This window comes from Caloenas nicobarica, chromosome Z, assembly GCF_036013445.1.
Source record: "Caloenas nicobarica isolate bCalNic1 chromosome Z, bCalNic1.hap1, whole genome shotgun sequence".
In the NCBI taxonomy this organism is placed as follows: domain Eukaryota; kingdom Metazoa; phylum Chordata; class Aves; order Columbiformes; family Columbidae; genus Caloenas; species Caloenas nicobarica.
In genome coordinates this window covers 93,050,675-93,056,674 of record NC_088284.1, presented here as the reverse complement: position 1 = coordinate 93,056,674, position 6,000 = coordinate 93,050,675, and the positions used below count along the sequence as shown (strand labels likewise).

The window sequence follows — 6,000 nt, the reverse complement described above, 5'->3', positions numbered from 1 at the left end:
CTGCGTTCAGCCCGGAGCCGCTGCTGCCCCCGCCCCGGCTGCTGCCGCCTCGGGCTTTCTGGTTCCCTCGAGGGCTCAAGACGGATGCAAAGCAACTGACGTTCTCCCCAGATATTTTAATGCTTAAAACACATAATTTGATCTTGTCGCTATTTTATTTACCTCACGCAGCACATCTCGCTTATCCGCACAACGAGAACAAGCCACGGGCTTTGCTACCGGACGCTTCACTTCTACCCCTGCCGCCCAAACGAGCGCCCTGCGGGCACCGCTGGGCGCCCCGGCACAGCCCCGCACGGGCAGCGCTTCTGGCTTCGCTCGCGTTACGCTTAACGGCCTCCCCGCCCCGGTCGTGCCGCTGCCCCCCAAAGCCGAGCCCCGCAGCAGCCGGCGGCCGCGGGCCCGGTGCGCGGCGCCCCGCGGGCACCTGAGCGCGGCGGCTGCGCGGGGGGCGAGCGGGCGGGGCCGACCCTGCCCTCACATGCGCGGCGCCGCGGGAGCCATTGGCCGCCGCTGGGCCGGCCCTCGCCGCCGGCGCTGTCCGTGTGCCGAGCCATGCGGGTGCGCGCCGCATGCGGAGAGCGCGCTGCAGGGCGCTGCTAGGAGCCGAGCCCGCCCGGCCCGGCCTCCCCCTCCCCGCCCGCCGCCGCCCGCATGGCAGCGTCGCGGGAGTGACCGCCCCGCAGAAGGTCTGCGTCCCCGCGGCACGCACGGTGCGGCCGGGCGGCTCTCGGGGCCCCCCAGCCCGCGGGGCCGTCCCTGAGGTGAGGCGGGCGCGGGGCTGGCGGGCGGGCGGGCGGTGGAGGGGCCGCGGGGGAAGGGGCGGCTTCGGCACCGGCACCCCCCGCCTCTCCTTCCCTGCGCTTGCTGTCGCGCTTGCCTCCTTTTTTTTTTTTTTTTTCCTTTTTTCTGCCCTCAAACCGGCCCGGAGCGGTTTGCTTTATTGCTGCCAGCGCCGGTGTGCCGCGGGGGCGCCCCAAAGCCTTGGCACAGCCGCCGGTGGGACCCCGCGGAGCCGCCGGGCCCCGCCGCGCTGTTTTGGCCGGGGGTGCGCGCCCACGCGGGACGCGCCCGCCGGTGCGGGGGGCGAGCGGCGCCCCGTGCGCTGCCGCGGCGGCGACAGCGGGGCCGGCCCCGGCGGCGGGTCTGGGAGCGCGGCCGGGAGAAAAGCGAGCCCCTTCCGAGAATGGTGGTTGGTGTTAAATCTGTGCGGGGACCGCCAGCCACGTCTCTTTTGTATGGGGTCAACTGTTCTCGGTGTTGCACCACATGCAGGTTAAAGGGGCCTAAACGGGTCTGTAAAACACATCTTCAGGACGAAAATGGCCCTCGTCAGAGAATAATCTGTGGTTTTTCGAGGTCCGTCTCCTCCCTTCCCCCTGCTCCCCAGTACGCGGTGATACCGATTCCTGCTCCTTGAGGATCCCTGAGCTTGGCACAGCAGCTCCTCTGTCTTGCAACCTCCATTTCCCCCCCGTCCCCGTTACAAGTGCTGCCACTGCTGTTAAAAAAACCACGAATCCAGGCACAGAAAGCTTGTGACTTGCCCAGCATCCTTCAGGGCAGCTGGTCTGCGGTCAGCGGGGGGATGCAGGCTGTGCATTTACAGCACGCCAGCAGCCTGTGGCGGTTTCTCCTCTGGATGCTCCCAGTGTGTAAGAGCCATGAGGTAGGTTTCTCAGACTTGAAAATGGAGGACGGTAGTGGTAACCAGCCTGTTGTTTGGTGGAATAAGTCTCAGCAGTACTTCCTGTAATGGTGGTGCTGAAAGTGGTGTTTTACTTGACTTAGCTGCTGGTGCAGAGTGTGAAACATCTTCAGTACTGGCTTTGGGGTACCTGCTACTCATAAGCATTGTCAGTTGAAGCTTTTTGTTTTAAGTATAGGGAAGTATTTTGGATTTTATTTCAGTATTATGTCTGTCAGCTGTGATAGGAAAGGATCATCTTTTCTGCCTCTAAAACAGAAGGTGAGGAATAGCTATCCCCCTTGTTTGGGAAAGAGTGCTTTAGGATGTGAGAAATTTGCAGAGACAGCACTGAGATTTTGATCCTGAAGCTCTGAGCTATCAAAAAAGCACTCTCATTCCGGATGGGGTAGCTAAGTCCCTTTCTCTGTGTTTTCCCCCGCCCCCCCGTTATTTTCCACCTCCCTATTCCTGGTGACAAAGGAAACCCTCTTTCTTCAAACTTAGGTTAAGGAATGGTAGTATAGAAGGTTAGGTTATTTGCTCTTGATTGCATCTTAAATCAATTGACCAAACCTTGCTGGGAGGCCAGGATCCTATTCGTTCTTTGTGATTTACAAAACCCCTATAAACCTTTTATTGTTAGTTGAAACTGATTTATGAGGTTCTGACCTAGGAATATGCTACTGTGGCTATATTTTCTGTGCTGTACACCATTTTCTCCTATGTTTCTGAGCGAGCGTTGCCTTTATAGTAAACTCATTTGGTGCTTTGCCTGTATCTTGCTTAGTGTGAAAAAACATTTCTCTGTTATGTCTGCTATATCTGTTTTCTTGAACATAATGAGCAAGGAATATTTAAATATATACTGTTATTTGCAATTGAGACTACTGTGATAAAGATCCAAAGTTTACAAAGGCTACATGAGGTAATGTGGGGAAGGGAGCAGCATTAAGCACTGATTTATGTGGAGGATCCAGATATGCACAATAGATATCTGTACCAGTCCTGGCATCCTTGGGGGAACAGTAATCTCTCCAGCGTGTTCAGACCTGGAGGAGGGATTCTAAAGCAGCAGCACCAGCAACGGAGAAAGTCTGCATGCTGCCCTCATAGCAAGGTAATTATTAATAGGCACAAACCTGTATAATAACAGTGCAAAGAGAGTGAAAGCACTTAAGTGCTTGCTGTGGAAAGATTAACTAGTGTACCTTGCACTAACACATAGCTGCACATGTGAAATATAGTTCTTGTATTCCAGTTCTTTCTTACCCCTGTGTTCCTGTCACCTCAGACAAGCCTTTTTCTCTTCTGTGGCAATAGGCAGGTGGTGGTATGGAGATGCAGCACCTGTGCATCCCATGCATGGACAGCTTTCTTGACTGCATGCCTGGAGAGTGAGAAAAAAGCTAATGCTGTTGGTGATATGCTTCCGATAGGTCCTGCCAGTGACAGGAGGATAAGAAAACAAAGGCTAGTGGAGAAAAGGGTGCGTACATCCATGTGGTCAAAGCGCTTGCAACCATGTGTGTTGTGGCTTGGTGCAGTTTTATAAGAAGTGACTGTACTGAAATTTCCTGCCTTGAAGTCAGTTCTTTTAATTTCTCCGGGTCTTCCAATTTATTCTGTGCGTTGAGGTCCCGTTCAAAGTCTGTTGAAGCCAGTGGGAGTAAGTGGATTTTGAACCGGGTCCTGTACCGCTGGCTGAGTTTCTTTCCCCCCTTGTGTTCTCCGATGGCACCGGCTGCTGTGCTGGTTTCTCCTTTTGCTGGATTCGGGTGTGCTGGCGTGGGCTGGCTTGCCGGCAGAGCGCTGACTGCAGAGTGCTGACTCAGCGCCTCGGCGCAGGGTCTCCCTTTGCCATCTCCTGCACCTCTAAGAGCCAGAGGGGAGTTTTGATACAGGTACAGGGACACTGTAGTGTCCTGAATTAGTGCCCTGGGGCTTAAAGCATTTAGTCAGCGCGGGGCTGGTGGTGGCTGTTTGAGTCACAAAGGATGTCGTGAGAGAACCCAATAAATTGGTTTCTCAACTTGATGCAAACAAAAGAGAGTTCCAGAGTTAGTGTTTTACCAAATAATGAGCTCTGAAGGGTTTTAATTTCCTTTTGAAAGAACAATCTGTATATTCCAATTAATTTATACAGTTGCTGTAGAACCCTAAATACTCGTAAAACACAATTAGTAGTATTTACCTTATACTCAAATGTTACTGTATAAAGTGGCAAAACCAAAATGTTATTTCAGTTTCTCCTGTTTAAATTTCTCCATTTTTTGCTACCATTGAAACTAGACTACACAGTTTTCCTTTTTTCCTTCCTTTCTGTTTTATTTGTTTATTGTCTCTCGGCAGTGGTAAGATTATCTCCTAGCAAAACCCAAGCTATTTATGTATTAAGAAAAATCGAGATAATTTTCTCCAGAAACCTTATATTTAGGTAAAGATGTGTCTGTGCTTTTGCATAACTGACATTTTAAACATTTTTTTTATAGAAGCAGTGAAAAGTCTGTGGACTTCACCATGCGAAGGCTTGTGCACATGACTGATTTTGCACGCATGTATAGTCTCGTGAACATGCACGCGTGCGTAAGGCCCTCTGGGGTCATGGTGTTTATTCTGGGCTGTGAAGCTGAGGTGCTGTGGGCCTGCACTTGTAAGTATCTGCCAGACAAGGGCTGAAATACGCAAAGGATGTTTGTGAAATACAGTTTTCTAGCAGCTACCAGCATAATATGTGTAAGAGCAGTTGTAATTAGTGTTTCAAAGCTGTTCTGTCCCTCTTACCTTGAGAACACTTTAAGCTGTGTTTTTTCAAAGTTTGGCTTGCTTGCGTTGGGATTGGGTTTGGCTCAAGATTTTCTGTTCTACGCAAACTGAGTGCAATTTTGTTTTAACCACGTAACAAAGAATAGGTACTGATTGCTTGCCAAACAATTTTTCCCTTCAGAGATTCCAAACAAATTTAGGAAAGAACAAAGCCAGTATTTCTAGTGTTTAACTTCTTGAGAATCATCTTGGTTTTTGGCATGTTGAAAAGGAAAGTGCGTCACAAGTCAAGTTGGCGCTTTCTAATACCATCAGTAATACTCATTTCCATGTCATTAACTGTAATTGACACTGCTTCAATCTTTTTCTCGCCACAGATTTCTTTAATTAAAAGAACTGAAGCTCTTTTCACTTATTTCTTCATTCTCTTCAGCTGTATTCTTCCAGTCCTGCAAGAACAGGTTCCTGTCCCCCATCAGGAAAAAGATAGGAAGAGAAGCTTAAAGACCTTCATGTAGCAGCTGCCAGAGTGTTCAGGGAGATGTCCTTGGAAGGCGAAAGCTTTTTTTGTTGGAATCAAACCAGCAAAATGCCACTTTCGCCCAACACTTGGAGGCAAGCAATAGTATGGGAAGAGAGTATGGCTGCACCAAGGACCCATTTATTGGTACTGTTTTAAAAGAAATACCTTCCCGTTTCTCCTTTCTCCACGTATAAATCAGGATATGAAAACACGTTGTTCATGTAGTCTCAAAGCTGCTGCTACCTATAATTTTCCTTCTTTCCACTTGAGCTCTTTCATCCAAAGTGATTTGTTCTAAGACTTAAGTAGTTGTGATATTCAAGACTTGAGAAGCAGTCATGGTGTAAAATACAGCCACAGAGGAGGAGGAAAGTTATTTGTTGTTCAGTTTTTTTTCTTTTTGGAGACCCTTTTCTTTGACGAAAGTAACTCTGATGAAGAAGCAGAAAACATAACCAGGCTGAAAGCATGTGGCAGCCAGCAGTGGATGAGGACAGCAGTCACCTTTGTTCACCATGGTCCTACATTTTGTGTTGTGTGATCAATAGAAAAGGAAATGGTCCGAGTTTTGTGACCTGCATTGTTCCCTGTTAGTGGTAAAAAAAGAACCCTCTCTGTATGTGTGTGTATATATATATATACACACTTTTTTTTTTTTTTTTTTTTTTTTTGGTTAGAAGTCAAGAGTCTCAGGTATTCTGTCTTATGAAGGTCTCCTTTAAAGACCAGGAAAATGCGGTGGAAGAATTCTCAGACCCAAGGGGTGGGCATAACTGATAATTAAATGCTGTTACTACCTTTTCCTGTCAAACATCTCTTCAAACTGCTTGCTGTGCATTTAAATTTGAAAAAGTTGCACAATTCCCAAACAGGAGTTTTAAAATCCCTCTTTATTCTCTTGCTCAGGAAGTTTCTGTCTGAGTCATGTCTCCTGATGATTTCCTCTGTATGTCAAGACCATGGGTGGGGCCACCTAAATACAGGTGTTTGTTGCTGTTTTAGATGTCTTATCTGTGACACTCAC

The 6,000-nt window shown here is 49.0% G+C and overlaps 1 protein-coding gene across 1 annotated transcript in view; it reads left to right on the top strand.

Annotated features, from left to right (window-relative positions):
• Positions 1–651: 651 nt before the first annotated feature.
• LRRC8D (leucine rich repeat containing 8 VRAC subunit D) overlaps positions 652–6,000 on the top strand; it is a 52,280-nt gene continuing 46,931 nt past the window's right edge. The window contains exon 1 of the mRNA XM_065655946.1: positions 652–764. The gene's annotated coding sequence lies outside the window, so the exon portion shown is untranslated. The remainder of the gene's footprint in view (positions 765–6,000) is intronic.